The sequence below is a fragment of the Lithobates pipiens genome, unplaced genomic scaffold (assembly GCF_037356315.1).
Source record: "Lithobates pipiens isolate NorthernLeopardFrog02 unplaced genomic scaffold, aLitPip1_a1.2 Scaffold_8, whole genome shotgun sequence".
Lineage (NCBI taxonomy): Eukaryota > Metazoa > Chordata > Amphibia > Anura > Ranidae > Lithobates > Lithobates pipiens.
In genome coordinates this window covers 223,428,543-223,453,922 of record NW_027507903.1, presented here as the reverse complement: position 1 = coordinate 223,453,922, position 25,380 = coordinate 223,428,543, and positions in this window count along the sequence as shown.

Sequence of the window (25,380 nt, the reverse complement as noted above, 5' to 3'; positions counted from 1 at the left end):
AAAAAAACTATATTTTCTTTTTTCTATTTTAAAAGAAATCAAATAAAATCGAATTTTGTCATAAATTTAAGCCAAAATTTATTCTGCTACATGTTTTTGGTAAAAAAAAATTCCGTTAAGTGTATAATAATTGGTTTGTGTGATCACGGACATATGTACGCAAATGATCATGTACATATGTGTGCAGGTGATCACGTACATATGTGTGCAGATAATCATTGGAACATGTGATTTTAGTGGGACATATGTGGGGGACATGTGTTTTTTTATTTGGGGACATGTCTTTTTATTATTTGGGGACATGTGTGTTTTGGGGACATGTGTGGTAAAACGTGCATTGTGGTGACATGTGTGTTTACACTAGACTAGTGATCAGTTAGTAAAAAGCTGTAAAAACAGCTCATACTCACTGATCACCAGCCGGCTGCAGCGATCTGCTCTCCTCTCCTCAGCGATGACTTCTGTGTGAGGAGAGGAGGAGCTGATTGCCTAGCAACCGGCTGTTTGTTTACATCACATGACGGCCGTGATTGGACACGGCCGTCATGTGATCAGGAGGGCCAATCACAGAGCCCTCCTGCCGATCCGAGATGTGCCGTGTCCGGGTGACACGAGCACATCGGGATCGCGCCTGAATGTCCTCTCAGAAGTAGAGAGCTCCCACCCGGCCGTATATGTACATTGGCCAGGTGGGAAGTGGTTAATGACGATTAAAGTGAAAAAAAAAGTGAAATATTCCTTTAAATATGGTGCCTGGGGGTGTCTGTAGTATGCCTGTGAAGTGCCACGTGTTTCCCGTGTTTAGAACAGTCCCTGCACAAAATGACATTAAACAGAAATAACATCATTGAAAACTGCTTGCGGTTTTAATGTTATATCTGGTTCCTGCAATATGGTTGAAAATCATTGAGAAAAATGGCATGGGTAGCCCTCCCTGCCCATTACCAGCCCCTTTGGGTCTTGTACGCATATTAAGGGGAACCCAGTACCCATATTAAAAAAAGGAAATGCGTGTGGCCCCCAGGCCCTATATACTCAGAACAGCAGTATACAGGCGGTGCAAACAAGACAGGGACTGTGTAGGTTTGTTGTGTTAAGTTGAATCTGTTTGTAATTTGCAACTGGTACATTTTTAAAGCGTAGCTCCAGTCAAAAAAAATATTTTTAAGCTTTTTGGAAAACATAGGGAAGGGTTATCACCCCTGTATAATTTGTTTTGTCGTCCATCTTTTTTCATCTCACTTGCTGTTGTCTCCTTCCGTTTGCAAGTAGGAGATGTTTGTAAGTTGGATGTTTGAAAGTAGGGGCCTGCCCTATATGCTCTGCAGAAATGGCGGAACAAGGTGTTGGTTTTGCCACAACATTGTAAGCCCTCAAAGTGACTCTTGCTGGGCGCTGGAGCGCCCTGCTGTGAACGATTATATCAAGAATTGTAATTACATGCCATTGTTGAACAGTGGTAGAAAAATTGACCTTTGGTGGTTGTGGTGCTGGTGCCACAACACTATAAGTCCTCACAGTTACTCTGGGTGGGCACAGGAACGGGCCCTCCTGTGAAATATTATATCAAAAATTGTAATTAAATGCCCCTGTTAAACAGGGGCAGAAAAATTGGGCCTTAGGCACTGGTGCTGGTGCCACGACACTGCAACCTCTCCCATATACTCTAGTTTTATTTCAGAAATTAGCCCTGCTGCAAAGCATTGCATCAAAAATTGTAATTAAATGCCCCTGTTAAACAGGGGCAGAAAAATTGGGCCTTAGGCACTGGTGCTGGTGCCACGACACTGCAACCTCTCCCATATACTCTAGTTTTATTTCAGGAATTAGCCCTGCTGCAAAGCATTGCATCAAAAATTGTAAATAAACACCCCTGCTAAACAGGGGCAGAAAAATTGGGCCTTAGGCACTGGTGCTGGTGCCACGACATTGCAACCTCTCCCATATACTCTATTTTTATTACAGGAATTAGCCCTGCTGCAAAGCATTGCATCAAAAATTGTAATTAAACGCCCCTGTTAAACAGGGGCAGAAAAATTGGGCTGATGGCATCACCCAGAACCAGAAATGTTCTTCCAACATATCAGCGAAGGAGGAAGAGGATAGACAATCAACATAACAGGACAGTCACTCAGCATCAGCATAGACAGTCTTGAAGGGATGTGATATTTCAAAAAAAAAAATTCGGTTACATCAGCTTCAGGTGCTTGGAAGCTGTGGGTTATCCAAGACTGATTCATCTTTATGAAGGTCAGTCGATCAACTGATTCGGTGGACAGGCGCACCCTGTGATCGGTAACAAAGCCACCAGCAGCACTGAAGGTGCGTTCCAAAAGAACGCTGGATGCAGGACAGGCCAGTAGCTCAATTGCATACTGTGCAAGCTCTGGCCAATGATCCATCCTCAAGACCCAGTAAGCCAGAGGATTTTCAGTGGGAAAGGTGTGCAAGTCTGACCTTGCCCCTAGGTATTCCTGCACCATGTAAATCAGACGCTGGCGATGGTTGCTGGAACCGATCATACCTTGGGGCCGCGGACTAAAAAATTGTCTGTCAGACGGCCACCTTCTCCACCGCTCCTTCTAGCTGACCGAAGCCTCAGCAACACGTTGTCCAGGACCAAGAATTTGTAACCTCCCAGTCTCTGGGAATGCATTGCACAGACCTTTCTGCAAGGCCTCCCAGAGATGTCTCATCCTCTGCTCCCTCTGCGATGGCAAGATAAGGTCGGCAACCTTACCCTTGTACCGTGGATCAAGGAGAGTGGCCAGCCAGTAATGGTCCCTCTCCTTGATCTGAAGAATACGAGGATCCTTTCGCAGGCTTTGCAGGATCAGGGAGGCCATGCAGCGTAGGTTAGCTGAGGCATTCGGTCCGGAGTCCTCTGGGTCACTAAGGACAACATGATCCGCAGCTACCTCCTCCCAGCCACGTACAAGTCCACGTGTTTCTTGGGACTGTAAATCATCCCTACAAGACTGCTGCTGCTGCTGATGCTGAGTGCCAGCCTCCACCTCCATGCTGACACAATCATCCTCCTTCTCCACTTCCTCCTCCTCATCCTCTTCCTGTGTGATGGGTGGCACAGCAGGAACACTGTCTGGATAAAGGGGGCCTTGAGAGACAAGGAAGTCCTCCTCTTCCTGCCTCTGTTCTGCCTCAAGTGCCCTGTCCATTATTCCACGCAGCGTATGCTCCAAGAGGTGGACAAGAGGTACAGTGTCACTGATGCATGCACTGTCACTGCTCACCATCCTTGTGGCCTCCTCAAACGGTGACAGGACAGTGCATGCATCCCTGATCATGCCCCACTGGCGTGGTGAGAAAAAACCGAGCTCCCCTGACCCTGTCCTGGTGCCGTAGTCGCGCAGGTACTCATTGATGGCCTTGCCTGTGACACACCTAATTCTACACCTTCATTCCTCTCAGAGCAGGTTTCAGAGAGGACTGAAGGTCTAGTGGGGTTGGAGATGCCAGCTGATGAGGAGCAAGGAGAGGTCCGCTTTGTTCTTTGGTGTGGGTCTTTGAGGTACGCTTGCCAACGAGCTGCATGGCAGGTCAACATATGTCTGGTCAAGCATGTGGTGCCCAAGCGGCTGATGTTTTGGCCACGCGAGATACGCTTGAGACATATGTTGTAAAATAGCAGCGGTGCGATCTGATGCACTCGTCTCAAAAAAGGCCCACACCAAAGAACTTTTAGAATAACGCACAGAGGCAGCGCCCTGCACAGGCGGAGCTGTGCGCTGTGATTCAGTCGGTGTGCTGCCCCTAAGCTGGCCCCCGGAGGGCATCCTGCCTCGTTGAACATGTGCGTCCTCCTCCTCCTCCTCCTCTCTCCTACCAGGCACCCACGTGGAGTCAGTGCCCTCATCATCCCCTCCCTCTTCATCGCTGTAGCAAACCTGGCAGTATGCTGAAGCTTGTGGAACATGACTGCCAGATTGCTGTCCTTCTTGAGCATCCCCTCTCTCTGCATTCATGCTACTGCCTTCCTCTAGCTGATTATCATCATCAGAGCCTACAAAACACTGGGCATCCTCCTGGAGCATGTACCCAACACTGTGCTCAAAGAGTTCAGGAGACTCCTCAGGAGGACGTGGTGGGTCTAGGGAAGGAGTCACTGATGATGACATTGAGACGAGGGAAGACGATGCGTTGGCAGCTGCTTTGCTAGTACCCTGAGACTGGGTGAGAGAGGATGAGGAGGATGAAGAGGGCTTGGTCATCCACTCTACCAAGTCATTGGCATGTTGCGGCTCAACATGTCCAGCTGCCGAAAAGGACAAGCGTGTCCCATGGCCACGTGCTGATGACGATGCACCACGTCCACGACCAGCACTGTTGTCTCTAGACACAGAGCCTGCTTGCCCTCTTTTATCGGCTCGCGCCTGTCTGCCTCTCCTTGCTGGCCTTCCAGACATGGTAATGGCCTGAAGGGAGTTGGGTAAAACAGCAATTGGGTAGTGTATATTGTGCTGGAGGCACACAACACCCACTAACTCCTGCAGATGCCTTTATTATAGAACACCAGCAATAAAGGGTAGATAAAGGGGTATACTGTACTGGAGGCACACAACACCCACTAAGCCCTGCAGATGGCTCTATTAGAGAACAGCAATAAAGGGTAGATACAGGTGTATATTGTGCTGGAGGCACACAACACCCACTAACTCCTGCAGATGCCTTTTATTATAGAACACCAGCAATAAAGGGTAAATACAGACGTATACTGTGCTGTGCTGGAGGCACACACAACTTCCAATAACTCCTGCAGATGGCAGATGGCTCAAATAGAGAAGAGCTATGTAGGTGGATATAGCGGTGTGTACTGGGTACAGAGCACGCAGACAGCACGCACAAGCTCCTAACACTGACTGCAAGCTCTATTATAAAAGACAGATATATCGCTAGCTATATAGGTGAGGTGAATATAGCGGTGTATACTGCGGTCAGGGCACGCAGACAACAACCACTACAGAAGAGCAAGATCGAAAAATCGGCCGATAACGATCGGTGTATACTGTGTTGAAGGTACACAGAACACCCACTAACTGCTTCAGATGCCAACACACTACACAAGGCCACCGCACTGGCGGCCTTATATAGTGTGGGGCGTGTACTACACAGCCTGAGCTATGATTGGCCACAGGCATCCTGCCTGTGGCCAATCATGGCTCTCCTCGCTGCCGGCGCTATGATTGGCCAAGCATGCGGGGTCACAGTGCATGCTTGGCCTATCATGAGCCAGCAATACACTGCGCCAACGCAGTGCATTGTGGGCCGTCAGCGCCACACGAATTTGGCGCGAACGGCCCATAATGTTCGGAATTCGCTGAACGGGCGAACAGCCGATGTTCGAGTCGAACGTATGTTCGACTCGAACACGAAGCTCATCCCTATTGGTGGCATTAGATAAAACAAGGGTATTGCAAGGACAGATTAGGAATGAATGGGGTGTCTCAGCCAATGGGCAGGGATTTTCTTGGATCCCTTGGCCTGCTTGGTAAGCCTATTTATTTGGGTGAGGTCAGGTGATCAGGGTTGTGTGCCATCTGGACGGCTGTCTGGGTGGATGTGTATTGTATTGCCCCGGACTGCTATGCCAAAGACCTGAGGCCTATCCTGGGGATATCTGGCTGCTAGGCTGTCTGAGGGCCTATCCAGAAGCAAGAAGGCAGTGTAGGGTTGGGATTGCGGCTTGCAGTCTCACCAGATTTCACTATTCTGCCGGCCAAAGAACCTGTTGTGGTCGGAGGTAGAGGGTTAGGTGTCGCCACTAAGGGGCCAGCCACCTTGTTACCGGGGACCACTGTGAGCAGCTGAAGCAAGTCCCATAGCAGTGTTTTCACCAACTGGTGATGGTGAAGAATTGGGAAACTTCAGCAGGCACCAAGCCAGGGACCCAGCCAGTGGAGGTGACACTTGCAGAGCAGTAGTGTGTGTCAAGCCAGGGACCGAGCAGGTCAGTGGGGTGAAGCTTGATGAGTATCTGTGAGTGCCAAGCTAGGGACCCAGTAGAGATGCGGGGTGACGCTTGAGGAAGATACTGAGTGAGAAGATTGGAAGAGCTCAAGGGATCCAGTGGCAGTGGATCATCAAGTCTAGTGAGAGATACTGGGAGCTCAGTTGAGTGAACTTCTACAAGAGGAGATTGTAGAAGAAGTAAAGGCGTTTGTTACAACTTGTGTTAGAAACTGTTACAAGACTGTTGCCATAGGAGACAGCGATCCTACTCATACAGCTGTGGTATCTTGCTGGATGCCCTTCCCTGCATGGCTGTTTGCCTACAGAAGTCTCGGAGTCTGACAATTAACATTGCAACTACTTAAGGGTGTCCTGGTCCCAACCCTCTCCCCCACAATTTTTTGTTCAAGAGACAATAAATCTCTTTGCATTCAAGAAGTGTCTGGCGCCCATTAATCCACCTTGCATCACACCGATCATGCATTGTAACTCACTCTACACAGAAGGATGTCAGCTATTTCTAACCCTGGAGGCCACCATTAGGCCTCAGGGGCCCTGGGACCTCGCTACACTTACAATTATTGAGTAAGGCACTGATAGTGTAACCTCAGAGATGAGAAGGACACATCACCAGTTTATCCCCCCTCAGATGAAAAATATGGTATGCAAAGAAGAAAAATCCTGCATTTATCTATAAATATCAGTTTGCCATCACTAAATATTTCTAACAGGTGCTTTTGTTGTAACTTTTAAGATAAGGGTGACGTTCCTCTTTAATGCTAGCGATCATTATCATTGCCAAGTTTCTTACTCCTGCAAAACTATGTATTAATATCACATAAAAATGTACATGATAATAAAAAATGTAACTCTCTTTATTTATAAACAGCAAATATAAATCAGCACACAATGATAGCTGGCTAGTTAGAAAAAATTTTCAGGTTTATTGCATGTTTAGGTTATCGTATATGGAATTATAAACAAGTCTGGGTGAAGGTCATTTAATCTTTGCCACTGGCCCTCATCCAAGAATGCTAGTCACAACTGTTTACTATGGTTGTGTAATTCATATCTGAATTTTGTCCATGTTCTACACTAAACTGCAAAGACTAATAACAGGTGGATACTGACGTTAAATCGCATGTTGGCTTCTGACATACTTTAAAGAGGATATTTCAGAATTTCCAGTTCTGCCCAATTTCCATGGTTATCACAAAGTAATTTGAAATGCCATGTTCTTCCAGTGAGTTCTTTAGGCATCCAGATGCACACCTTCACCTTCATGGGTAGATATGGAGGCACAAACTACTGGCACATTACAGTAGAACACTGTAGTACTTATCTTTTCATGAAAGCACATCAAAGATGCAGCATGCAGGAATTTTAATGCACAGTCCCTTAAATGCACATAAACCGCTCATGTGTGATTGGGGCCTAAGAAGTCGGCAGGTAATTCAACCCGAAGGTACCTATTAAAAGCTGAAATATCAGTTTTTAATGGGGTTGATATTAATAAATATATACATATACTTAATATTTACAAATTTAAAGAGTCAGGCTTATCAAAGCTAGCAGATAGGTACAACAGGGAGGCTAAACAATCATTTTGGTGTCAGATGTCTGAGCCCTTGTACACACGGTCGGACATTCCGATGGACAATGTCTGATAGGACCGCGTCGTCGTATAATCCGACAGTGTGTGGGCTCCATCGGACTGTTTCCGTCGGAGTAGCTGGGCTATAAAATTTTCCGACAACATGATCCGATCGGACTTTGTCCGATCATGTGTACAGAATTCTGATCGGACAAAGTGCCACGCATGCTCAGATCAAATTCCTAGACCAAAGCTATTGGCTGCTAGCCTGAACATAGTACCGTCCTAACGAAATAACGTCATCACGTTAAGTACGATCAGATTTTCTGACAACTTTGTCCGACTGTGTGTATGCAACAGTTTCGGACAAAATCCGTCGGACAAAATCCGACGGATTTGGTTGTCGGAATGTCCGACCGTGTGTACAAGGGCTGATACTTCGCACTAGAGTTCCTGGAAGATGAAAATACAGAGGTGAGGTTGACCACGTGCACTTTTTTGACAGCTGCTATTTAGATGACAGGGAACCTGTCAAAAAGCATTAACGAGTATGGGAAATAAGTGCTTAAAAAGAGCTAAATATCAATATTTGATTATTCATTGATGTAGCAACTTTATATAAAGTGAAATGCATCTGTATTTTGTGTGTTTTGCCCAACAGCAATGGAATTCCAGTTTGAGCATAAATGTGCAATTTTTTACACATTCATTATATTCAGTAACAGTGCAAGACTACCTTCTTTGTCTACAATTCTTAATAATCTATAATTCTTACTTTTTACAGCTACCCCGCGTCCTCTAAGCAATGGTCCCTGGTATTTTGTAGTCGGGACAGATGGCAATAACTGGTATGTAGACGTTTGCTTATGCTGCCATAAAGCCTCCCAGTTATAGTGATACCATCACATTCCCTCCCATATTTACAGGTTTCTCTATGGGGTCTGGATACGAAGGTCTTTACATTCCACCTTAGTCACATTTCTCTCTGTCTATGGCTAATCTATTTCAGGCCTTCAAAGAAAACTCAGGGCAAACAGTTAAATATACATTTAAAATACATATACAGTATATTTTACAATCAAAGAATTTACAATTGTGTAGCCAGCCTTGTGGCTTACATAGATTTTTCTACATTGCTCAGCAAATGAGGTAACACTTGTAATCCTGAAATAGAAACTCTTTCAGGGTGTTCCAAAAAATAGTAGCAGGTATAAAGTACTGGCACTCATCTACAGCAGCCACCATAACCTTTTTGTCATCGCCAAACTTGGGCCATTCTGCTAGACAAAGCTTTGGCATTTCCTGATAGTGCCAAAGCCTGCCTGCCCCTCCTACCACCTGCACATTTCTACTGGCATGTGTGGCTGTCCATAACAGCTATGGGCCAATAGTAATGTGGGAAGCAGAGCTTAGTTTCACCACTTACCCAAAAATGTTGGAACAGACTGTCAAAATATCTTTAGATTCAGCAGTGATTAACGGTTTTGGACCTTCAGTGCCAAATCCCAATGTTTTTGGGTGCCGAGGAGGCATACTGTGGGTGCAATGTTCAGCCCTGCTGCTTGAATTCCATCAAAATGTATGACAGGCTGAAATAAACAGCAGATGGATACCATTGTGAGTAGTACTTAGGTTTAGGATCTTATGTGTTCAGAGAAGTTTAGCACTACCTCCATAGGAGTTGCAAATGTCAGGGTTCCCCACTGCTGCACAGCCAAGCACATAGCATCTTCAGCTTGCTTTAAGACAGAGAAAGCAGTACTTGAGCTTTGTTTTTGTTGTTTTTTTTTGAGGGGTAATAACTTGGATGGGGATGGGAATTATGGGATGCCCAACTTGACAGTAACAAAACCAGGGACAACTTCCTACCTATTTGCAGCTCCTGTTGATCCTCCTGCACAATAGCTTGATCCTTTTTTTTTTTTAGAAGCTCACAGTTGCTTGTTAGCTTAGCAACATCCCCTTACAGGCTAGGAACTCTCATTCTAGAGCACCTCCAACCTTCCTGTAGACACTTATCCCAGCTCTACCACTGCAGCAAATGCTATCCCACCTGGCTGCCTCTTCAGCAGCCCACCTTCTTCCCAGTCTACCCAACTGACACTCTGGAGATCTCCCCTCCCTGGCAGGGCTCCCTCAAAGGGCACTGACAGTCTCCTCAGCACTGCATCTCCATCTTCCATCTGACTCCTCTGCTGGCATGACTCAATCATATTTAAGGGCTTACTTAGTCCCCTGCCAGGCACACCACCTGGGGACTGGGCGGGACTGCGGGTGGAGCCAAGCCGAATACACAGTACAGTTGGCTCGGTCTTTTTCGGCAGCGCTCACTCCAGAAACAGCAGGGAGGCGGAACTACGAGCGGAGCCGAGCAGTCGGCTCGGTCTTTTTCGGCAGCGCTCAGTCTTTTTCAGCGGCGCTCGCTCGGTCTGTCTCGGCGGCGGGAAATTTAAACATGGGCAAGGCTGCAAACGGCGCTGGTCAAGCTGCAAATGACACTGGCAAGCTGCAAATGACACTCTGCAAGGCTGCAAACGGCACTGGGTAAGCTGCAAATGACACTGGCAAGGCTGCAAACGGCGCTGGGCAAGCTGCAAATGACACTGGCAAGCTGCAAATGACACTCTGCAAGGCTGCAAACAGCGCTGGGCAAGCTGCAAATGATGCTGGGCAAGCTGCAAATGACACTGATCATTCTGCAATGATGGACAAGGCTGCAGATGCACACTGATAAGGCTGCATTGATGGGCATTTAAATGTACGTTTTTTTTTCCTTAAACTTCCCTCCTAAAACCTTTTTCCTTAAAATGCCCTCCTAAACTTGGGGTGCATGTTATACGCCGGTGCGTGTTATACCCCGATAAATACGGTAAATAAATGTATTTTTTGGACAAAAATGAAATTCCGAAACAAAATTTTTCAGTGTACACATGTCTAATAATTCAGCCTGTCATAGATTTTTTTCAGTCTGTTGGCAGCACTACTGGGTGCTGCACCTGTGCCTCTTTGGGTGCCCAAAAATGTCAGAGTTTGACACTGATAAACCTAACTGCCCATGTGCATGTAGCCTAGACAATTGATTTTCCTGGTTTAGCCATGCTGCCTTCTATGTCAGCTCTTCACCTTCAGCCTTCTCACTAGACTGTGAGTCATCATTATCATTATTTTGTGCAGGGAGCTGACCCAGGAAGCAGTAATTGTAAATCAGGAATTAGAGTAATCTTACTTACTAACATACAGTACATATGGTATGTGTACCGCAAGAACTAATAGATGAAGTTACAATTTTTTTTGTCAGGCAATACAGTAAATGTGTATGTACGTACCTCAATTTTGTATTTCATTGTTTAATTTATCTCATTCAGTAATTGATTTTTAAAATAAATCCAAGAAGCTGTATAAAAAATATGGCCCATGGAAAAGTTATTTCTACTTCTAAAAAAAATTAAAATGGCAATTTTGGGGATTTTGTTCTGTATTAATATAAAAGTTGTCTCCTTGTTACTTCTTGTTAGACCCTTAAATGGTGTTTTATTGCATACCTCCTTGTTTAACATGTTAATCTCTTGGAGAACAGCTGAATATTCCATCACAAGCTGCATTCATTTCCTTGATAACTCGGGGTAGGCTGCTTGCCATGTATTAATCTAGAAACATTTTCATACTGTTAAACTTCCTCATATCCAAGAAAACCTCTTGGAACAAGTTACTCTTTCTTTTTAGGATTAGCAATTGTCCAAAGCAGTTTAAACTCTTCTTCAGATATACAGTAAAGCTCCAAAACTTGATAATTACTACAATTAGTACTGTAGTCAGTTACTGAACTACGACAGGATGAAAGAAAAAACACTGCTCTGTATTAATTTCTCCTCTGGGTTTCTGGTGTTGTCCTGCACAATCCTCTTCTGGACAGCAGGGGTAAGGCGAAGTCAAAGTGAACTCATAGACTTTTATGTGAGGCACCTGGAATTCTGGAAGGTGTAGTCCAAAGCAGCAGTGGCCATGTAATTAAAAAAAAAACAGACTTTCTGAATTACAGAAAGTTCAGACAGACTGTTAGTGGCAAGAGGAGCCTTAGGGGACCTCATGTTCTTTTACTTGGGAGAAGTCAGGACTCCGCAAAAGATCCAGACTAGTTTGTGGGAGCAGAAGACAGAGCCAGCCCTAGAAAGCCTGAGGTGAAGAGTGAGAATTCTGAGGATCCAGTTGCATTGTTAACCGAATAGACCCTACGAAATTGCTGCCAAGAGAGCAGAGAGTTCACCAGATTCCTTCCTGTTGCTGTTCAGATTGCAGTCACACCAACACAGTATCAAGGGGGCCCCTTCCACTGCAACAGCTTATCGACACCTCCGGGACTCAGTGAGAAGGCTGTTAACTCACTTTGTACTGTTAGCAGTAGTCAAACCACTGAGAGCAAGACTTCCAGAGCACAACCTCTATTCTGTCTTTCATTGCCACTAAGTTTCTGCCACACCATTATCACCTCTGAGTTGCGGCTGTATCGCATTATCACCATTTCTTGCATGATTGTATCTTGTCTACAATGTATCACTGATGAGATTGCACCTATTGCCATCCAACTGCCTTCAGGTTTTAAAATTTATCATAAGTGCACCAACGCTCATTTAAAGGGCCCCAATGTTAGCTGGCAGAAGATCAATGTCAGAGACCACCCCTAGCATCCATTTTACAAGTTTTCCTCTTTCTCCTACACTGTTTATGCTGTTCAATTCTGACTGTGCCTACCCAGCCCTAGCATAGCCACCATTAGTGCATATTGGCAGTATAGCTCTGGTATTGTTAGATTACGTTTCATTACTGCTCATTATTGCATTTTGGGTGGCCCTGCTGGCCTGGCTGTCTTATGCCATTTATATCTAGCTCTCATTGTTAACCATTGTGTGTGCTGACCTCTATCACCACGATTGACACTTTGTTTGTCCTTTCCTGGTTTTCAACTGTCCTGTGTAATAATGCATCTGGTTTACCCTTATTAATTGCTTTGTTGTCAGCTTTCAAATTTGGTTACAGGATTACTTTTCTGTATTTTACTTAGTTTGCTTGTCTTCTCTCAACCTGGTGTGTCAGAGGGGCTTAGGTTTTTGAGGAGGTTGAGGCCAAGAACTGAGGACATTTGTTAACCAGTGGCTCCTTCAGGGGTAGCTCTACAGTATATTAATACATTTAGTGCAACCAATAGCATGTGTACATAAATTATACCAGTCTGCTCTTGAAGACTCGAGAGACTCTTCTTCAGCAAATAAATTTACTTTAGCTGTATTCTAAGCCAATGATTCCACAAGAATCTTTTGTTATGTGCAGATTGACTGTATGTGTATATAAAAAAAACAAAAAAAACATGCACAGTACATATATGCTATAAATGCACATTTCACCAAGACATTGTAAGTGCAGAAAAATACCCGTTGATCTTCCAGAAATGCATTTAGCTCCCAAACTGATATTAACTGATGGCCAGGCAGCGCAGCTCTTGTTGCGGGAGGGAGTAATATGACGTCCTCGCCTTTTCAGCCCGCCGTGTCACTGGTTACTCGATGCACGTGCCCGGCGGCCGCGATGTCCACCGGGCACCCACGATTGCCTGGTAACACAGCAGGACCGTGGATCTGTGTGTGTAAACACACAGATCCATGGTCCTGTCAGAGGAGAGGAGACCGATGGTGTGTTCTCAGTACAGAGAAGCACTGATCAGTCTCCTCCCCTTGTGAATCCCCAACACTTACAGTTAGAATCACTCCCAGGGAACATATTTACCTCTTGATCACCACCTAGTGTTAACCCCTTCCCTGCCAGTAACATTTATAGAGTAATCAATGCATTTTTATAGCATGGATCGCTGTATAAATGTGAATGGTCCCAAAAATGTGTCAAAAGTGTCCGATATGTCCGCCGTAATGTTGCAGTCACAATAAAAATCGCAGATCGCCATTACTACCGGTAGTAGAAAAATAAATAAAAAAATAATAAAAATGCTATAAATCTATCCTCTATTTTGTAGGCGCTATAACGTTTGCGCAAACCAATTAATATACACTTATGGCAATTTTTTTTACCAAAAATATGTAGAAGAATACGTATCGGCCTAAACTGAGGAAAAAATGAGTTAAAAAAAAAAAAAATTTGGATATTTATTATAGCAAAAAGTTCAAAATATTGTTCTTTTTCAAACTTGTCCCTCTTCTGTTGTTTATAGCGCAAAAAATAAAAACCGCAGAGGTGATCAAATACCACCAAAAGAAAGCTCTATTTGTGAGGACAAAATTATAACAATTTAACCTGGATACAGTGGTGTATGACTGCGCAATTGTCATTCAAAATGTGACAGCGCTGAAAGCTGAAAAATGGCTTGGGCAGGAAGGGGGTGAAAATGCCCTGTATTGAGGTGGTTAAACTCAAAAACAAAAGTGTAATATATTGCGAATTACGAATCACTTGAACAATATATGGACCTGGCAGCGAAAGGGTTAACGTTTATTTCCACTTATGCAATCAAATTTGAGAACCCCCACTGTATGTTATGTGTCATGCATGCAGCATACCTAAAAGTGAACCACTTGAAGAACAGAATGTTAAACCCCCTTTCTGCCCACGCAATTTTTCAGTTTACAGTGTTGTCATATTTGAATGACAATTGCTCAGTCAATGCAACACTGTAGTACAAAATATCAGTAACAACAAGTGTAACTGATCCCAGCGCTCAAACGATTAAAGAAACACACACTAAGGCAGCTACTATAAAAATACAAAATATACAATGGAATATGCCTAGATAGAAATCGCATGGATAAAAATCGCAGCAATAACAGCGCTTAATGAATATATCTTAAGACATTCAGTGCAATATGATAGGATTCAGTGGGCTGAACATGCCAAACACAAATGAAAGAGTGACATAAAAAGTCCATGCAAACGTCCTTAAAATAGTGTGCGATGCCGTGTCCCATCAGAAACGTAAAACATTCTTATCCTGAATACCGTCACCGATCCACCACGTGAACACCCCTTTTGGTGCTGCGCTCACCACAATGAAGAGTTAACCGAGCCTGGTTTCAACACAGGGATATAAGGTCAAGTTGGACGGTCTTTCAGGGTAACCAAAACACTTTCCTGGGACAGCTCGGCTCAGCGGGTGCAGCTTGAGCTGCTCGTTGTGGCTCTGCCCGTCCGCTCATAGTCGCTGAGGATCATGCAAACCTGTACCCAACTGAATTTTATATATATTTTTTTGGGACAGATAGAGCTTTCTTTTGGTGGTGTTTAGTCACCACTGTTTTTTTTTATTGTTTACTATATAAAGGACAGAAAATTAAAAATGTCCTAGTTTCTGATAAACTTTGCAAAAATAACCTTTCTTTATAAATTTAGGCCAAATTGTATTCTGCTACTTTTTTTGGTAAAAAAAACAAACAAAAACAAATAGGTGAATATGATTCAGTCTGTGTGAAAGTTATTGAGTCTACAAACTATGGTATAGATGTGAAATGTATCAATTCTGATATACTGTCTGTCTTTCTCATTTCTTGGGGCTCTAAAAGGCCAGGACAGTAGAAACACCCCAAAAATGACCCATTGTTGTAAACTATTTAGTAAAAGGCATGGTGATTTTCTTTTGAGGTAGTAATGTTTTGCCACATTTTTTTGGAAAATGAAGAAGGTAAATAACATTTTATTTTATTTCACAAAGTTGTAATTTTAACAAGTTATTTAACACACACAGCATGGGTATTCTTACAAATACTCCAAAACAAATTCTTACACTATTTCCTAGGATGTGAATACCACATGTTTGAGACTTTTTCCCTGCATAGAGGTGCTCCAAATCCAAGGAGTACCTTCTGGCTTTTTCATAAATAATTCATCTGATTTCCTGACTACCTATCATGTTTCATGAGGCCCTGAAGTGGCAAAGCAGGATAATTACTCATTTTGCAAAGTAGACTCTTCAATGTATTTAATTAAATGCATAAGAAGTCTTTTTATTACATTTTTGCCACAACTTTTTGAAGAATAATGGCAGACAATTGAATTGTATATTTCTCACAAACAGCATAGGCATACTTAGAATTAAACCACAAAATGCATTCTATTATTCTTCCTGAACATAGGGATACCACATGTGTTAGCCCTTGTACACACGGTCGGACATTCCGCCAACAAAATCTGTCGGATTTTGTAAGACGGATTTTGTTCGAAACTGGTGTTGCATACACACGGTCGGACAAAGTTGTCGGAAAATCCGATCATTCGTAACGTGATGGCGTTATTTCATTACGACGGGATTACGTTCAGGCTAGTAGCCAATAGCTTTGGTCTAGGAATTTGATCTGAGCATGCGTGGCACTTTGTCCGATCGGAATTCTCTACAAACGATCATGTTGTTGGAAAATTTTATAGCCCAGCTCTAAAACTTTGTCGGTCGGATATTCTGACGGAAACAGTCCGATGGAGCCCACACACGGTCGGATTATCCAACAGCACAGTCCAATCAGACATTTTCCTTTGGAATGTTTGACCGTGTGTACAAGGGCTTAGACTCTTTTTGCAGCCTATCCGCATAATGGTGTAAAATTGCACTTTCAAGCTTTAATGGGACATAAATTATCCATCTATGTTACTGACTACCTATCATGTGTTTGGAGGCCCTGGAGTGCCAAGACAATAGAAACATCCACAAAATTACCACATTTTAAAGAGTAAACACCCCAAAGTATTTTTTGAGAGAGAGGAGGAGTCTTTTGAAGATTTCATTTTTCTGCTACAAGCTTTTGTAAAAACACAGAAATAAATTGAAAATTCAAAAAAATTGTTTTAAAAAAAGGTATTGGTAAAAAAAAAATCATAGCATATCTTATTTACCCTACATGGCCAAAGTATGCATTAAAGCTGCAAACATATCCCTGCAGTTTTCATGCAATACCATTGCCATGCAGTGTGTTTTACATGTGTTTACATACATTACCATTTTACTGAAGACCACTGCAAAGGAGCAGCAACCAGGATTTTTTTATGCATTTTACTAAATGTGCTCTTTTCTTAATAGACTAGTCCAAATCCTCACAGCTTACCTCGTACCTTTTCCAGTGAAGGACCTTTTTGCCAATACATGTATTTTGACACATTTTTATGAATAGTAATCTAACATGAAGAAAATATATACAGTCAATCAGTAATAGAAATGTATATTATAGCGATACGCCTTGCAAACCAGGAACTGCAGTGGTGGGATCTCTTTAGGAATGTGATTTTTCTAGTAATGTGGGGTCCCTCTATCAGTGGAATCTCTCTAGCAGTAGGGTCTCTCTCAGAACTTTTTGCTCCCTCTAGAGGTGAGCTCTCTCTAGCACTGGGATCTCTTTAGCAGTGGTATGCTCTAGTAATGGGATTTCTTTAGTAGTGGAATCTCTATAGTAGTGGTATCTTTCATCCTGAGATCTCTTTAACTGGGAAATTTCTAGTAGTGAGATCTCTCTAGGAGTAGTCTTTCTTTTGCAGCATTATCTCTAGTAGCGGGCTCTTTATTGGTAAACTCCCTTTAGCATTGGGATCTACTAATGTCTGGGTCTCTTCAGCAGCAATATCTCTAGCAGTGAGAGCTCTCAAGTGGTAGTCTCACTCTAGCGTTGGGATTTTTGGTAGTGGGATTTCTCTAGCAGTAAGCACCCCCTATTAGGAGGTATTAGCTAGCAGGGGGATCTCTAGTAGTGTTCTCTCTATTAGAGAGATAGCTCAAGCATTGGGATCTCTTTAGCTGTGAGATGTCTATTAGTAGGCTTCCTCTAGAAATGGGAACTCTAGTAGTGGTATCTTTCTAGCAGTGGAGTCTCTCTATTAATGTACAAAAAGGAAAAGGTCTGGTGTCACCCGTAAACTACCTCCATCCCAATATATGCAACAAAATACAGGAAATCACCCCAGGACTTTAAATGAGGTGAATGCAGTTAGCCAACAATTGACAAGTAAATGCAGTCTCGAAATTTATTAAAATTGTCATGCAAACATAAACAACATGAATCAAGCCACTGAAAAGATACATACAGTAAAAAATGATATTACACGTATCAAGGTATAAATTGCAAAGTACAAAGGCATCGACAGTATCCCAACGCAATTCGCACGATCATACTCGCTTCATCAGGGGTAGAGACGCATGTGTAGTACATCAGTAGGGGGTATAATAAACCAAAGAAGGATCAACACAGAGATGGTATCGTGACAATTAGTCAAAAGGGTCCAAAATGCATGGCCTATACTCACCAAAGGCTGGATCAGACTACCAAATGTTGAATACCCAGAGGCGTTCGGTTCAGGAGCTGAGGAAAAACAAACCCAACAAAACACAAAGGGGGTAGACATGGTCGGGATGGGGGTGTGTGTCACCAAAGATCTCCCAGTATCCATTATTAATGTCAACTGAAACATAAACCAATCTGGTTCAATAATGGTATTGGCTTAGAATTTAGGGGACAATAGAAAAAAAATGTATACTTAATGGTTACTCTGTTGGTATAGTACCAACGGATATACATCTATTCTTATTTTAGCTGACATATACAATGGACTTGGATTCATGCAATGCGGGACACACACTCTATCACACAGTTTTTGTCATTTTTTTATCTACACATTTTATTTATTTATTTAAATTAAAAAAAAAAAATTCTATTGTCCCCTAGATTCTAAGCCAATGCCATTATTGAACCAGATTGGTTCATGCATATACATATTTATATCATATACTACTTTACTTTTATGCTGTTATGACAGCATCTGTAGATACATATGTGTAAATGTTTCAGTTGACATTATTAATGGATACTGGGAGATCTTTGGTGACACACACACCCCCACCCTGGCCATGTCTGCGCCCCGTTTGTGCTCTGTTTGGTTGGTTTTTCCTCTATCTCCTCAGCTCCCGAACCGGACGCTCATTACTGCCGCCTCTGGGTATTCAGCATTTGGTAGTCTGATCCAGCCTTTGGCAAGTATAGGGCCATGCCTTTTGGACCCTCTTGACTAACTGTCACAATACCAGCTCTGTGTTGACACTTATTTGGTTCATTATACCCCCTACAGATGTACTACACACGCATCTACCCCGATGAAGCAAGCATGATCTTGCAAAACGCGTTGGGATCATTTTCATGCCTGTGTACTTTACAATTTAAATTTTTTTACTGTATGTATCATTTCAGTGGCTTGGCTATGATTCATAATGTTTATGTTTGCATGACAATTTTAATACATTTTGAGACTGCATTTACTCTGTCAATTGTTGGCTAACTGCAATCACCTCATTTAAAGTCCCAGAGAGATTTCCTGTATTTTGTCTTTCTATTAATGGGAACACTCATTGAGATCTGTGTGATCTCTAGTAGTTTGGTCTTTCTAGCTGTGCAATCTCTAGTAGAGGGATATTTCTAACAGTGAGATCTTTCTATGAGTTGGCTCTCCTAATTAGTGGTGTCTCTCTAGCAATGGGATTTTTCTAGGCTGTAAGTTCTCTCTTTTGGCGGGCTCTTTTTGTAACAGTGGAATTTTTCAGAATGGAATCTTTTTTTAGTAATGTGGTCTCTCTAATAGTGGGCTCACCCTAATAGTGGGATCTCTCTAGCAGTGGGTTGCTTCTAACTGTGGGCTTTCTCTAGTAGTAGAATCTCCCTAGTTGTGAGAATTCAGGTATTGGGATCTCTCTAGGTGTGACGTCTCTAGTAGGGGGGTTTCTCTATCAGTGGGAATTCTCTATATGAGATCTCTTGTAGTGAGATCACTCTAATGCCCTGTACATACGGTCAGAAATTCCAACGGAAAAGGTCTGATCGGATTCTATTGTCAGAAAATCCGATTGTGTGTGCGCTCTATTGGACTTTTTCCTTTGGAAATTCCAACTGAAAAAATTTGAGAGCAGGATCTCAAATTTTCCGACAATAAAATCCGATCAGACTTTTTCCGATCGTTTGTAGAGAATTACGATCAGACAAAGTGCCACGCATGCTCAGATCAAATTACGAGACCAAAGCTATTGGCTACTAGCCTGAACATAGTCCCGTTGTAACGAATGAACGTCATCACGTTCTGAACGATAGGATTTTCCGACAACTTTGTCCGACCATGTCTATACAACACCAGTTTTGGACAAAGTCCGTCGGAAAAAAATCTGACGGATTTTGTGGTCGGAATATCCGACCGTGTGTACGGGGGCTAACAGTGAGATATGAGTGCGATCTCTCTGCTGATAGGATCTCTCTATATATGTGGACTCTTTTTAGCAGTGGGATATCTCTTACTGTGAGCTCTCTAGTAGTGGAATCTCTGTTATTGTGGGCTCTCGCTAGCAATGGAATCTTTCTTATTGTAAGATATTTAATAGTGAGATACTTTTATGAATGGGCTCTCTCAATAGTGCTCTCTTCCTCTAGCAGTTGGCACTCTGTAGTAGTGCTCTCTCTCTCTTTAGAAGTGGGCTTTCTATATAGTAGTGGGCTTCAAAGCAGTGGGCAATCTATAGTAGTGCTCTCCCTCTGGCAGTGGGCTCTCTGTAGTTGTGCTCTATCTGTAGCAGTGTTCTCTCTATGAGTGGGCTCTCTATACTGCAGTGGACTCTCTCTATAGCAGTGGGCTCTATGTAGTAGTGCTGTCTCTATATGCAGCAGTGGGCTCTCTCTGTAGCAGTGGTCTCCTCTCCCCACCCCAGCCTGATATGAAGCCACAGCTGTAGTAGTGGGAGTGGTGTGCAGTAGATAAGCTCTCTATATATCAGTGGGCTCTCTTTATAGCAGTGGGCTCTCTCTGGACAAGTGTTCTCTCTCTGTAGCAGTGGTCTCTCTTTGTAGCAGTGGGCTCTCTATATAGAAGTGTTCTCTCTGTATCAGTGGTCTCTCTATATAGAAGTGGTCTCTCTGTAGCAGTGATATCTCTATATAGAAGTGGTCTCTCTGTAGCAGTGATCTCTCTATATAGAAGTGTTCTCTCTGTATCAGTGGTCTCTCTATATAGAAGTGGTCTCTCTCTGTAGCAGTGGTCTCTCTATATAGAAGTGTTCTCTCTGTATCAGTGGTCTCTCTATATAGAAGTGTTCTCTCTGTATCAGTGGTCTCTCTATATAGAAGTGGTCTCTCTCTGTATCAGTGGTCTCTCTATATAGAAGTGTTCTCTCTGTATCAGTGGTCTCTCTATATAGAAGTGGGCTCTCTCTGTAGCAGTGGTTTCTCTATATAGAAGTGTTCTCTCTGTAGCAGTGGTCTCTCTATATAGAAGTGTTCTCTCTGTATCAGTGGTCTCTCTATATAGAAGTGTTCTCTCTGTATCAGTGGTCTCTCTATATAGAAGTGTTCTCTCTGTAGCAGTGGTTTCTCTATATAGAAGTGTTCTCTCTGTAGCAGTGGTCTCTCTATATAGAAGTGTTCTCTCTGTAGCAGTGGTCTCTCTATATAGAAGTGATCTCTCTGTAGCAGTGGTCTCTCTATATAGAAGTGTTCTCTCTGTAGCAGTGGTCTCTCTATATAGAAGTGATCTCTCTGTAGCAGTGGTCTCTTTATATAGAAGTGTTCTCTCTGTAGCAGTGGTCTCTCTATATAGAAGTGATCTCTGTAGCAGTGGTCTCTCTATATAGAAGTGTTCTCTCTGTAGCAGTGGTCTCTCTATATAGAAGTGATCTCTCTGTAGCAGTGGTCTCTCTATATAGAAGTGTTCTCTCTGTAGCAGTGGTCTCTCTATATAGAAGTGTTCTCTCTGTAGCAGTGGTCTCTATATATAGAAGTGATCTCTCTGTAGCAGTGGTCTCTCTATATAGAAGTGTTCTCTCTGTAGCAGTGGTCTCTCTATATAGAAGTGTTCTCTCTGTAGCAGTGGTCTCTCTATATAGAAGTGTTCTCTCTGTAGCAGTGGTCTCTCTATATAGAAGTGTTCTCTCTGTATCAGTGGTCTCTCTATATAGAAGTGTTCTCTCTGTAGCAGTGGTTTCTCTATATAGAAGTGTTCTCTCTGTAGCAGTGGTCTCTCTATATATAAGTGTTCTCTCTGTAGCAGTGGTTTCTCTATATAGAAGTGTTCTCTCTGTAGCAGTGGTCTCTCTATATAGAAGTGTTTTCTCTGTAGCAGTGGTCTCTCTATATAGAAGTGATCTCTCTGTAGCAGTGGTCTCTCTATATAGAAGTGTTCTCTCTGTAGCAGTGGTCTCTCTATATAGAAGTGATCTCTCTGTAGCAGTGGTCTCTTTATATAGAAGTGTTCTCTCTGTAGCAGTGGTCTCTCTATATAGAAGTGATCTCTGTAGCAGTGGTCTCTCTATATAGAAGTGTTCTCTCTGTAGCAGTGGTCTCTCTATATAGAAGTGTTCTCTCTGTAGCAGTGGTCTCTCTATATAGAAGTGATCTCTCTGTAGCAGTGGTCTCTCTATATAGAAGTGTTCTCTCTGTAGCAGTGGTCTCTCTATATAGAAGTGTTCTCTCTGTAGCAGTGGTCTCTCTATATAGAAGTGGTCTCTCTATATACAAGTGGTCTCTCTGTAGCAGTGATCTCTCTATATACAAGTGGTCTCTCTGTAGCAGTGATCTCTCTGTAGCAGTGATCTCTCTATATAGAAGTGCTCTCTCCGTAGCAGTGATCTCTCTATATAGAAGTGATCTCTCTGTAGCAGTGATCTCTCTATATAGAAGTGATCTCTCTGTAGCAGTGATCTCTCTATATAGAAGTGGTCTCTCTATATACAAGTGGTCTATCTGTAGCAGTGATCTCTCTATATAGAAGTAGTCTCTCTGTAGCAGTGATCTCTCTATATACAAATGGTCTCTCTGTAGAAGTGATCTCTCTATATAGAAGTGCTCTCTCTGTAGCAGTGATCTCTCTGTAGCAGTGATCTCTCTGTAGCAGTGATCTCTCTATATAAAAGTGGTCTCTCTATATACAAGTGTTCTCTCTGTAGCAGTGATCTCTCTATATAGAAGTGTTCTCTCTGTAGCAGTGATCTCTCTGTAGCAGTATTCTCTCTATATAGAAGTGGTCTCTCTATATAGAAGTGTTCTCTCTGTAGCAGTGATCTCTCTATATAGAAGTGATCTCTCTGTAGCAGTGGTCTCTCTATATAGAAGTGTTCTCTCCGTAGCAGTGGTCTCTCTATATAGAAATGTTCTCTCTGTAGCAGTGATCTCTCTATATACAGTAGAAGTAAGTTCTCTATATAGAAGTGTCGGTCTTCTCTTCCCAGCAGCCTTGTATGAAGCTGTAGTTGGGTGAATGGTGTGCAACAGTGCAATAGATATGCTCTCTATCAGTGGTCTCTCTCTCTCTCTCTCTCTATATATATATATATATATGAGTAGTCTCCTCTCCCCAGCACCAACCCAGAGGAGTGGTGTGCAGTAGATAGGCTCTCCATATATCAGTGGTCTCTCTTTACGAGTGGCCACCTCTCCCCAGCACCAGCCTGGTATGAAGCTATGGTTGGAGGAGTGGTGTGCAGTAGATAGGCTCTCTATATATCAGTGGTCTCTCTCTATGAGTGGTGTGCAGTATATAGGCTCATTCTCTATGAGTGGTGTGCAGTATATAGGCTCATTCTCTATGAGTGGTGTGCAGTAGATAGTCTTATTCTCTATGAGTGGTGTGCAGTAGATAGGCTCATTCTCTAATCTCTATGAGTGGTGTGCAGTAGATAGGCTCATTATATATGAGCGGTGTGCAGTAGATAGGCTAATTATATATGAGCGGTGTGCAGTAGATAGTCTCATTATCTATGAGTGGTGTGCAGTAGATAGTCTCATTATCTATGAGTGGTGTGGAGTAGATAGGCTCATTATATATGAGCGGTGTGCAGTAGATAGGCTCATTATAAATGAGCGGTGTGCAGTAGATAGGCTCATTATATATGAGTGGTGTGCAGTAGATAGTCTCATTATATATGAGTGGTGTGAAGTAGATAGGCTCATTCTCTATGAGTGGTGTGCAGTAGATAGTCTCATTATATATGAGTGCTGTGCAGTAGATAGGCTCATTATATATAAGTGCTGTGCAGTAGATAGGCTCATTATATATGAGTGGTGTGCAGTAGATAGGCTCATTATATATGAGTGGTGTGCAGTAGATAGTCTCATTATTTATGAGTGGTGTGCAGTATATAGGCTCATTCTCTATGAGTGGTGTGCAGTATATAGGCTCATTCTCTATGAGTGGTGTGCAGTAGATATGCTCATTAGCTATGAGTGGTGTGCAGTAGATAGGCTCATTATATGTGGACGTGTGCAGTAGATAGGATAGTCTCATTATATAGATCATTATAGATAGTCTCATTATATATGGGCGGTAGATAGGCTCATTATATATGGGTGGTAGGTAGTCTCATTATATAGATCATTATAGGTAGTCTCATTATATATGGGCGGTAGATAGGCTCATTATATATGGGCGGTAGATAGGCTCATTATATATGGGCGGTAGGTAGTCTCATTATATATGGGCGGGAGATAGGCTCATTATATATGGGCGTTAGATAGTCTCATTATATATGGGCGGTAGATAGTCTCATTATATATGGGCGGTAGATAGCCTCATTATATATGGGCGGTAGGCAGTATCATTATATATGGGCGGTAGATAGTCTCATTATATATGGGCGGTAGATAGGCTCATTATATAGATCATTATAGATAGTCTCATTATATATGGGCGGTAGATAGTCTCATTATATATGGGCGGTAGATAGGCTCATTATATATGGGCGATAGGTAGTATCATTATATATGGGCGGTAGATAGTCTCATTATATATGGGCGGTAGATAGGCTCATTATATAGATCATTATAGATAGTCTCATTATATATGGGCGGTAGATAGTCTCATTATATATGGGCGGTAGATAGGCTCATTATATATGGGCGGTAGGTAGTATCATTATATATGGGCGGTAGATAGTCTCATTATATATGGGCGGTAGATAGGCTCATTATATAGATCATTATAGATAGTATCATTATATATGGGCGGTAGATAGTCTCATTATATATGGGCGGTAGATAGGCTCATTATATAGATCATTATAGATAGTCTCATTATATATGGGCGGTAGATAGTCTCATTATATATGGGCGGTAGATAGGCTCATTATATATGGGCGGTAGGTAGTATCATTATATATGGGCGGTAGATAGTCTCATTATATATGGGCGGTAGATAGGCTCATTATATAGATCATTATAGATAGTCTCATTATATATGGGCGGTAGATAGTCTCATTATATATAGGCGATAGATAGTCTCATTATATAGATCATTATAGATAGTCTCATTATATATGGGCAGTAGATAGGCTCATTATATGTGGGCAGTAGATAGGCTCATTATAGATCATTGTAGATAGTCTCATTATATATGGGCGATAGATAGTCTCATTATATAGATCATTATAGATAGTCTCATTATATATGGGCGGTAGATAGGCTCATTATAGATCATTATAGATAGTCTCATTATATATGGGCGGTAGATAGGCTCATTATATATGGGCGGTAGATAGGCTCATTATAGATCATTATAGATAGTCTCATTATATATGGGCGGTAGATAGGCTCATTATATATGGGCGGTAGATAGGCTCATTATAGATCATTATAGATAGTCTCATTATATATGGGCGGTAGAAAGTCTCATTATATAGATCATTATAGATAGTCTCATTATCTATGGGCGGTAGGTAGTCTCATTATATAGATCATTATATATAGTCTCATTATATATGGGCGGTAGATAGGCTCATTATAGATCATTATAGATAGTCTCATTATATATGGGCGGTAGATAGTCTC